Source organism: Borostomias antarcticus, assembly GCF_949987555.1.
Source record: "Borostomias antarcticus genome assembly, chromosome: 12".
Classification (NCBI taxonomy): Eukaryota; Metazoa; Chordata; class Actinopteri; order Stomiiformes; family Stomiidae; genus Borostomias; species Borostomias antarcticus.
Genome location: NC_140245.1, coordinates 15,797,373 through 15,808,713, shown reverse-complemented (window position 1 = coordinate 15,808,713; position 11,341 = coordinate 15,797,373). Strand labels below are relative to the sequence as shown.

The window sequence follows — 11,341 nt, the reverse complement described above, 5'->3', positions numbered from 1 at the left end:
GGTTATTGCCTACGGAGGCAAGGATGATATAACCTACCTGTAATGCAGTGCCAGTAAAACAGAGTTTTAAGTTTATAACAAATGTCTTTCTGTAATTGCTCCCATTGCTGATTACACGGTATAATACTGTTGTTCTTAAGTGTAGTTGCTAAAAGAGGAAATACATTTCTCATAAGAATATACCTCTCTTGTTAAAGGACCTAGACATATCTAAATGTTAAGCACATGCGTGAACAGGTACACAGTCGGTCATTCACCAACATGTCACCAAATCTATAGCACCTTTTAATCATTGGGCTATTGAATGAACTTCCACTCAAAATGTAAAGTACTTGCTTCAGAAATAGGCAATAGCATTTCTGTCATTGTGAAAGACATAATGGAGACAATGTGATAGTGTGGGAGTAGAATGACAAGGAGACGTGTGACAAAGTCAGGTCAAGTCGATCTTTACTCACACGTCAAATGAAAACAGTTACAGTTACAGTGCTGCAGAGAGACAGCCACTCGTCACTAGCTAACAGCACAATTAGCAAACATGCTAAACTCCTGCTCGGGGCAGGACGGGGTGGAGCAGAGGCAGAGGGGGAAGGGGCAAGTCGGGGAGAGGTAGACAGGTCCAGGCCCAGGGCAAGCAACTCTGGGGGAAATGGCACTGGAACATTCACTGGACCTGTGGGCCAGACAAGAAAAGGAAAATATTGTTCACAACCTGTCATTTTTCTACAGGGACTGCAGGGAGTAATGTCCACCAGACACAGAACGAGAGTCTACACAGAATGAGTCTACACTTATGTCCTATTACAGCCCTAACATTATAGTTTTTACCTTGAGCGGTGCGGTGTCCTGTCTCTCACTACGTGGTTTATACTGATCATCAGCGGTGGCATCCTAGAAGACAAGATCATGTTAGTCACTGCAAATCTCTAGTTCATGAATAAAGACTTGTTGTGGCTAATAAATGGCAAAAAAGCTACAGTGTGCCGACTTGTAAATTCATGGTAGGATTATTGTAGTTGAGTTCCCCTTAGGATTATTGTAGTTGAGTTCCTGTCTCATGTAGAACAGCATAGGATGAACAGTGAATCAGGGCCAGGAATACAGCAAACAAAAGTCATGTCATGTCAGACAGGGCAGCCAGACAGAGGGAGGCATCATCCCAGATGCATGTCTCGCTACTGGCCACAATCAACCACGGGTTGTCTGGAAAACACTGAACCGTCTGCGGATGCTGCAGGACACCATGGAGAAATGGAAATTCACATCTTCAAATGCTTGTGTGTGCGGTGAACCCCAAACCATGGAACACATCATGAGATGTAGCTATGCTCCACAATGTACCGGAGATGACCTGGCCGAACCAAAGGCCAGTCGCACTCGCCTGCGCCAACTACTGGAAGGACGTGATGTACAAGATGGCCAGACACGAGGAAGAGGACAGGGCAGCAGCTAGCCCTAGTCTATACTGTATGTAATAGCAGTTCAAATGTAAATGATTTACATGTCCTCCGTCACACTCAACAAGGCCCACAAATAAAATGGACTTACTGGGTATGACCTGGTGATCACTCCACAATGTCAGGTCCTCTCTTTATCCAGTCACTGTACACATCTGAGCCAAGGAGGTTTAGATCTGAGCCTGAAGGAATAATGTTAGAGAAGGCAAAACTGGGTGGTGAGCATCAGCAATCGGCCTCTCTGTATACAGTTACATGCAAAACACTCATGTAATTCACAGGTTAGCAGTCTAGCTAACGTTAGCTAGCATTCTGGCTCTAGAAATAGGAAAAGCTACAGCAGACCACATTGACTTCATATTGTAATAATAACAAGAGTAACGAATACTTACTTTTCACAAAATGTTTCCCACGAACTCTGTCCTGGAGACGATTCCCATAAGTTACCTGGCCATGTCCAGCAGCTAGAACACCACTGCGTTATCCTCTCTTTCTTCAGACGCTGTACCCACAGCGCCCTTTCGCTTGTTATAGACGGTAATCGGGGAAAAAAAATCATACACCCTCTTCACTTTTAATAACAATAATTCGATCGACTACTGATTTAATCTCGATTAATGTACCTTACCTAGCTAGCTAGCTTCAGACCAATAAGGACTTTTAAATGACCCCGCTTCCTGTGATGCTGGACTGGACCACGTGACTAACAGACCACGTGATTTCATTTTCCCTACCTGACACCTTGGAACGACAGAATGAAATAAGGAATCAGCTGTTCGTCTTTCTATTTCACGGCCCGAAACAAAATATGAAGAGGATGAATTGACCAACAGTGAAAAAACGGCCGTTTTAAGTACTTGCTGGGATGTGGGTTTTCATTTCTCCATTTGGAATGAAACAACAGAATTATGGGCCAAAAAAAACTTTTTCCGTTTTGACATTCTAATGAAAAAACGAATTGCCACATTGCACCCTGACCATTTACACCTATTGGAAAAGACGGACGCACGGCCACCTTACACTCCACTGGCTATCACAACTGAAGTGCACCAGATGGAGAGGCACCGACACATATCTCATTTCGATGTCCTGCACCAATACACTAGAACCAGTGGAAGACTTTTCAGAGAAAGGCAGAATATCAGAGAGTATAAAAGACTGGGCTGCTCCCGTTTCTCTCAATATGCGCACTGGATACTGGTCCGCCGCCGTGCCACTGAGAGAGACACCCACCCACAGGAACGGTGCGTAACCAGGGTGCAGTGAACCGCGCACTCCACCCAACTGGCGCTACTGGTTGCACCAAACCAACCTCCTTGGGGTGTTTGCTGGGCTGCGACATTTTGCGTTTCAACATGAAGCAGTCGGCCCTTACTCCAGCCAACCAGCTAACGTCAAAATCACTAGGACAAGAATGAATGAATGATGATGCTACGAATTAGGATGTAATCTATTTTGTAGAGAATGATGATTGAAATAATATACAACAGAACAACTACTCGTCCTCTCTCTGTATATTAATGTTATCCTATCACCACCACAGATATACTCAAAACATATCTTCATTATTTTCGCTATTATTGCCATCTAGGTAGTGTCACATAGACTAGCCAAGAGCCTGGCTATGCATCGTAACGTCTGATCAGCTGTTTTGTGCAAACTACTTAGAGGCCACTAGCCTCCTAAAGCAGGTCACTAGCTATAGATAAAAATGTCCAATATTTGATATGACATCAATGAGCTAGCTAGCTAGCTCATCAGCAATCAATAACCTTTATTTATCCAGGCAAGTAGTTAAGAACGTCTTATTTATAACAACAGCCTGGCAGGAGGCAAGATAACAAACTGGCAGGAGTCAAGATAGGCTCCTGCATGTGGGAGAAAAATAGTTCCATTCTTAAACCCAGTCATTAAACGTATCATTTCAAATTAATTTGAGTATTCGCTTCCCGCACATGTCCCACTGTTATTGACACTATAGCTGCCCAATCAGATTCAACAAGTAGTAAATCCCTTTCCGGTTGACACATTTCTAATGTGATTTCTGGTTATTGTCGTTGTGTTTTTGGGAGTTGCAATCGTGGTTTCCAATTTGCGATTGTGTTTTCTCTCTTGCTGTTGTGTATTCTGTATTGCATTTGTTTCCGACTTGCAGTTGTGTTTTCTGACTTGCTGTTGTGTTTTTTAACTTTGTTGTTGTGTTTGAACTTTGCGGTTGTGTTTTTTGGACTTGCCGTTGTGTTCCGGATTTGCCGTTGTGATTTGCACGCGTCGGCCACCGTATAGAAGTCTGAAACTTGGTACATTTGGTACACCTGACATGGTACTTGATAATGACATAACCATATATCCTGCAATCTCAGCCCATTCTCTCCAACACAGAAATGAACTATATGCACAACTCCAGTACTTCCTGAAATTAGACATGCTTCTCTATTTCCTGTCTTACACTATTTGATGTTAAGAGTAACATGAAATCACATCCCAAAACCACCAAGATGGCTGCTGTAACCAAAAAAGCCAAGATGGCTGCTATAACAAATCCTGCTAGCTAGCCTAGCTCCGTTGTTGGGGCTTCTAGTATTCTGTTAACGTTAACTTCGGAAAAATGAATGCCTAAAAACAAACACATACTAACGGTGTCGTGGGTTAATGCGAAATCAATGAGTAAGCTAATTATCGCATTTTATTCCAAGCGATGAAACAGTACGAACGTGCAGGAGCTCGCGCGAGCCTGCTAGACTCGAGAAGACTCCACCATTGCCCGTAATTAGGAAACAATGGCCCACGACAACACTTCATAAAAGTTATAGTGTACACAACTGAAATATTCTCAAGTTGCCAAGCCAACATTATAATTTAAGCTACAATTACACAAAAGCGAAAGTTATAACAATAATTGCGACAGAGTAATTTTACGTAGGCTACTTAGCTAGCCATGATGTACAGAAAAAGGCTAATCACGTTAGCCCGCTAGGGGGTCATCCCTATATTCCCCGGGTCCTATGTTCCCCGGGTCCTATGTTCCCCCCAAAAAAGGGTTCTATGTTCCCTGGGTCCTATGTTCCCCCAGAAAAAGGGTTCTATGTTCCCCGGGTCCTATGTTCCCCGGGTCCTATGTTTCCCCAAAAAAAGGGTTCTATGTTCCCCGGGTCCTATGTTCCCCGCGAAACGCGAAAGATAAATGTGATTATGCCATCGCATGATTTAATGCCAAACGGGAAAAATAATATGTGCACATTTTTTCACATCAAGTTTCAAAAATGTTGCATAAACTTGAAATGGATCAGACGTAGCCTAGCCTATGTGATGCGCAACGCGTATCGCCTCAGTAGGCTACTCTACTGGAGGCCGAGTGTGCCGTTTCTTGTTTTCTTACACACTAAAAATGCAATGATTATGCAATGGAATATGCGGGGTTGAATGTTTTACTGTAGTTCTCTTTTTTATTATTTTTTATTTTCTGAAGTGAGCCTATCACCAAACAAGATAACTGTTGTCTATATGTTTTCATAGGCCTATGTGTGTGATGGCCTATTTATTAAACTCCAGTTATTTCAAGCGCATAGTGGTTGAGTGACTATCATTTATACTGCGAGTGGATCCTCTCTCCACAGAGATTTTTCCCCCAACGGATTTGCGCCTCTCATGAGCCATATCCCAACTCACAGCAGGATGGGTTTGGACTGGGACACTGTCAACTTCACCAAGGCATCAAGCAGCTTCTCCATTCATTGACATAAAACCAATAGTAGGCTAGCCTTACAATCTAGAATAGCCTACATTATAGTCAGAGCTGCTTTGGGTAGCCTACTGAGGCGATATGCGTTGCGCATCACAGGCTAGGCTACGTCCCATGTCAAGTTAACATGCAACATTTGATGTGAAATAATGCGGGCATGAAATCATGCAAGCCTCGCATATTTTGCATGGAATTCTGCGATTATTGTGCTGAAAATGCAACCTTTCTAAAATAGGTGCATAATCTGCCCCTTTTGGCATTATATGCGATGGCATAATCACGTTTTTCTTTAGCGTTTCGGGGGTAACATAGGACCCGGGGATCATAGGACCCTTTTTCGGGGGGAACATAGAACCCTTTTTCAGGGGGAACATAGGACCCGGGGAGCATAGGACCCGGGGAACATAGGACCCGGGGAACACAGGACCCGGGGAACATAGGACCCGGGGACCATAGAACCCTTTTTTGGGGGGAACATAGGACCCGGGGAACTAGCTAGTTAGCTAACATTGGAAAGAGAGCATCTCCATATAGATAATCATTACAAAAGGGTAGCTTGCACATGCGGATGTGTTGACAAATCAATTCATCCCTTCATTTCCAACAAGGGAAAGTCAAATGGAGTTTGAGTCGGGTAAACAAACCTGACCTTGCAGAGTTGCCAATCTGGGCAAAAGACCAAAAACATAGACATGTTCCCCTGGCTAGCTAGTTAGCTAACATTGGAAAGAGAGCATCTCCATATAGATAATCATTACAAAAGGGTAGCTTGCACATAACGCTGGTGTTTTATCTGGGACGATACCAAAATACATAGCTAGCTATGTATACATTGAAATTGAGATACTTACAGGATCTGTGTTGTCGCGGGGGACAAAGACAGCGTGTCTTTCTCAATCGTTTCTGTTTCAAACGGAACGGAAGTATAACCCGTCTTCTTCTTTGCTGGGTTTAGTGGCGGATCGCAAACAACTTTAATGTGCATACAGCCACCTACTGTACCAGAGTGTGTAACTTGTTTTTCTAGTTCTTCAATTGTGTCACCTAAGAAAGTAGCCCAATGCCTTGCATTCTTTGTTTTACGTTCACTGCTCAGCGTTCATTGCTCACATTTAGGTTGCAAAATTAGGACTTTATTCATAGGCATATTTTTTATCATTATTTTTATTAGGCCTAGACTGCAAATCTTTAGTGTTAATATTAACTGTAAATGAGAAATTACACACAAAACAGACATGCAGGATTTCTCCTCATTACAATTCTGTAACTGTATGACTTCAAAATTTATTTTAAAACCTAAGTAATTTACAAATGTTCTGACCCACTGTGACACATTTCCAATAAAGTCAGATTGGGACTGTGATGTAACCACATTGTCACGTTATTTAATTACATCGTAGTTACGGATTTAAGCAGCAGTGGCGGCTACGTTCCCTTACAGTGTCCTTGAGGACGGCTATTTTGGTTATTTTGCGACTGAAAAGGCAAGTGTCAGCTAGGTGTCAGCTAGGTCCGCTGCTGGTACCGTCGCAAAGTTACCACAATACCACCAATGTGTCCCGTCAGTTTTACGTACTGTGTTAGTAGGGGACAAGCTCAGGAGGGAGAGGAGGGATCGTAAATGTAAAGCACTGCCACCAGCTGCTTCGAACTTGCGCCCCCTACGATCGGGGGATGTTACTGTCGGTGCAGATGGCAATCTTGAATGCTGGTCGGCTAATGTAAAACATCCACGGTCAGGAGGGTAGAGGAGAAAGCCAGAGCTCCACAGATCCCATTCAGAGCTAGGGATGACAAACGAGAGCGCTGTCATTTTTGTGGGAGCAGAGGCCGTTGGAGAAAGAACTGTAAACAGGAGAGAACAGCTGTTCCAACTTCATACACGGCTCCCCATTATCAGTAGATGCCACCGCTCCGCATCCTAGGCTGCCCTGTTACAAAAGCCAGAAGGCCTGTAAGTAGCAACCACCTTGAACGGACGCCAAAACATAGTTCCTCCTTGATGCGAGGGGGGGGTGGCTACAGTCACTCCTCATCGCTGTCTAGAGGGAACAGACATCAAAATGAGAGAGCGAAAGCAAGGCACGCATGGTGCATTGGTGCAGGGGGGGAGCCTATTTGGGTGAGAAAAACCAGGCCATTCCTGCTGGAATTGGGACCTGTGTCTCTCACGACCTCTGTGTGGGTGGGACCGGTAGGATAACCCCTACTGGGTCTAGATGTGTTGACAAATCAATTCATCCCTTCATTTCCAACAAGGGAAAGTCAAATGGAGTTTGAGTCGGGTAAACAAACCTGACCTTGCAGAGTTGCCAATCTGGGCAAAAGACCAAAAATTATTATGGGCTTCTGAAAATGGAACCGGTCCTCCAACAGCCCAGTGTGACCTGTGTTGAAACCTTCAGGTGAATGGCACCTCTGTGTGAACTACAGAGTGGCCAATGAGTATGTGGATAACATAGCGCCCCTAGTGGCAGACGCATACACCATTTTCAGTGCCCTGAAACCTGAACACCAGCGGTTTTCATTCATCAACATGATGCAAGGCGGTCGTGACACCCGACACAGATTAAGATGAGTGCGTCTCAGAGTCTCAAACACTCCAGACTAACAACATCGTGGTAGGATAGCGTCAGTATGAGTATCTGTATCTGCGCCAGGCCCTGGTCATCTCCCGCCTGGACTACTGCAACTCCCTCCTCGCTGGGGCCCAGATGTCAGCCATTAAACCACTGGAACTTGTCCAGAAAGCTGCTGCTCGCCTGGTGTTCAACCACCCCAAGTTCTCCCACACAACTTCCCTTCTCCGTTCCCTACACTGGCTCCCTGTAGCGGCTCGCATCCAGTTTAAAACTCTGGCTCTAGCCTACAGGGCAATGAAAGGAACAGCCCACTCCTACCTCCAGGCCATGGTCAAACCCTACACCCCCTCCCGACCGCTACGCTCTGCTACCTTGGGGCGACTGGTTGCCCCGTCACTCCGAGGCCCCTGTGGTCGATCGACACGGTCACGGCTTTTCTCTGTCCTGGCCCCGCAGTGGTGGAACGAACTGCCCACTGATGTCAGGACAGTAGAGTCGCTGCCCATCTTTCATCGCAGGCTCAAAACTGATCTCTTCAAGAAGTACTACAACAATCCTCCCTCCTAAGCACTTATTGTATTTCATTGTATTGTATTGCACTGTATTTTAGATTGCTATTCTTGCACTTTGCCTTCAGCACTAGATTATGCTCTTAGTCACGTGTTTTAGAAAGAATATGCACTTATGAGTTCTGGCAAGTAGTAGTACATTGGCTTTTCCTACGTTAAATGCAATTATTGTTAGTCGCTTTGGATAAAAGCGTCTGCTAAATGACTGTAATATAATGTAATCTGTCATGTTTGTATACTCTGTACCTACTGTAATTACCTACTGTTTCATTAACATGGCATACTCCTGATTTGACATGGTACAGCTAGATTCTAGACTTTGTAGAATGTTTGTATTGCTGACTCTGTGTACCTGTGTACCCCCTTCAAAAAACAACGGGTGAAAAATCGACACAGTCCCCGGTTCACTCACGAGTTGACAGTGCTCCTAAAGCAAAAAAATGATGCCTAGCGCAAAGCTCGGCTATCAAAGTCTGCCATGGACTGCCTCAAATTCCGTCAGCTCCGAAACAAGGCCTCACAAGCTGTACGTCAGGCCAAATCTGGGTACTATAAGGAACAATTTACGCTCTGCAGCTCCAATCCCAACTCCTTTTGGAAAACAGTGAGAAAACTTGAGAACAAGCCGTCATCCCTCCCCCTATCACTCAGAGAGAACAATCTCATCATCACAGATAAGAACGCCATGCTGATATATTTAATGGTCACTTCATAAAATCTGGCTTTGTATTTGAGTCGCTAAATCCTGCATGTACATCAGAGAACAGTCTGTCCCCAGGTCCTACTGTATTGCCTTCAGTCACCCAGAGTCCTGTTTGCCCCCCCATGCCCCCCCCCCTTAGTTTCTCCCTCTATCCTGTTTCAGAGGGGGAGGTTCTTAGGGAACTGTCAGCGCTAGTCCCTCAAAAATCTGCTGGGCCCGATGAGATTGCTGCATTTTTTGTTAAAACTGCGGACCCCATCATTGCAGCTCCCTTGGCAGACCTTTTCAACCTCTCCCTCCATACGGCTGAAATACCTGCAGACTGGAAGGAAGCAATTGTGCTTCCCTTGTTTAAGGGCAGTGAGCAATCTGACCCTAATAATTACAGGCCTATCTCCATCTTGCCCTGTGTGTCCAAGGTATTTGAGAAACTTGTGAACAAACAACTTACAGACTATCTGGACGTGTAGTGCATCTTATCCGGGGTGCAGTCTGGTATTCGCGCTGGGTGCACTACAGCTACCCTAAAGGTTCATTGACCTTGCCAAAGCTATGGACACTGTTGACCACACCATTCTCATCAGCAGGCTGAGCAGTATTGGGGTCACAAAGCACTCACTGGCATGGTTTTCTCACTATCTTTTCCACCGGGTGCAACGCGTAAGGTTTGATAGCTCTGTCTCACACCCCCTCCCAGTCACCAAGAGTGTCCCTCAAGGTTCCATACTTGGTCCTACCCTGTTTTCCATCTACATCAATAACATACCACTGGCTGCTGGCAACTCACTCATTCATCTTTATGCCGACGACACAATTCTTTATGCCACAGGCCCCTCCCCCACCACTGTTCAATCCACTCTCCAGGATAGCTTCCTCCAGGTACAACATGTCTTTACCCAACTCAAACTGTCACTAAATACATATAAGACAAAGGCCATGTGGTTCCACCGGAAGGGTGCTCCATCCAAGGGCGTAGGTTTGGTTTCAACATTGGTAGGGACCATATAACAGTGTAGCCTGCATACACAATTTTTGCTGGGGACGAGAGGTTAAACCTCTTAAATATTGATATATTTATGAAATGTAATAATACCAATACAATGTTCGTAGTGTATCACATCCTGCCTGCAGCTGCCTCCCTCCACTCTCTCTCGACTTCTGCTGCTGCTGCGTCCCTCCACACTCTCTCTCTCTCTCTCTCTTGGTTGCTGCTGCGTCCCTCCACTCTCTCTCGGCTGCTGCTGTGTATCTCCGCTCTCTCTCTCTCTACTGCTGTGTTTCATGCATAAAAATGATTTTATTAAAATTGAGATTTTCATTGGATTTTTAGACTGACATTCAACTCATACATTGATATATCTGTCCATTAGGGGAGTCACAAAATACCAGACAGTAGGCAATACCTATTGTGAAATTCCACAATCCTGGATGCCCAGTTCGATACCATAGTTGGGGAAAAAAAAATACTTCAACATACACTACTTTGTTTAAAACACCCTCCAGCCAATATAGTAAGAGGAAAATTATGAGATTCCAGTTGGCAAGTATACGTTAGCTAATAACTGTAGGAAACCAGGCTACACAGGGACAGGCTTGTATAAAGAACTACAGACCTGAGCCCTCATAAAACTAACGTAAAGAGCTCTCACGGGCTGGCTAACCTCTAGATAACGTATGAGTATTCAGTTTCCCCTATAATTGTAACAAGAACCCCTGTCAGGCTAAAACAATGTATTTATTTTTATATCAAAACTTACGACTTTAATATCACTGACATTTTTTAGCATAAGTTAATGGGAGTTTAATATGGTGAAAATTAGCATCACGTCTAGCTGGGTTTGACAAAGCTATAGCTAGCTAATAGCCTATCGGCTAGTATTCATTGCTGACACTAACAGTCGTTAGTTGTAAGGACGCCGTGATGTCCCATTCAATTAAATCTCTGATGGGCAGCTAATGTATGATAATGTAATGGCTGCTGCAATCCTAATGTTACAGTATGATAGAAGCCATCTTAACAGTTCGCTAGCTAGACAGCATCAGCAGTTGATAATTTGCCACAATGGAAAGACAAGTGATGTTAGTTTAGGTAACATTAGCTAGCACCAACCTAGCTGGTTTTCATGTGGCTAATGCCTAACGTTAGCTACTTAGTTTACCAGTAGCTAGCTAACCTAGCTAACGCTAACGTTACTTACAGTTGCGGAGAAAAAGCTCCTGATATCCCTCATCCTCTTCGGAGGGGGAGGCGACATTGTGGTGGATGTACCTGAACGGCTGTCAGAATC

The 11,341-nt window shown here is 44.5% G+C and overlaps 1 long non-coding RNA gene across 1 annotated transcript; it reads right to left on the bottom strand.

The window, feature by feature from the left end:
- Nucleotides 1-836: 836 nt before the first annotated feature.
- LOC311315959 lies at nt 837-1,947 on the bottom strand. Its single transcript, XR_014630684.1, has 3 exons — nt 1,850-1,947; nt 1,549-1,639; nt 837-891 (listed from the first exon to the last, which is right to left on the bottom strand). It is a non-coding gene; the product is annotated as an uncharacterized lncRNA (long non-coding RNA).
- Between the last annotated feature and the right edge of the window lie 9,394 nt (nt 1,948-11,341).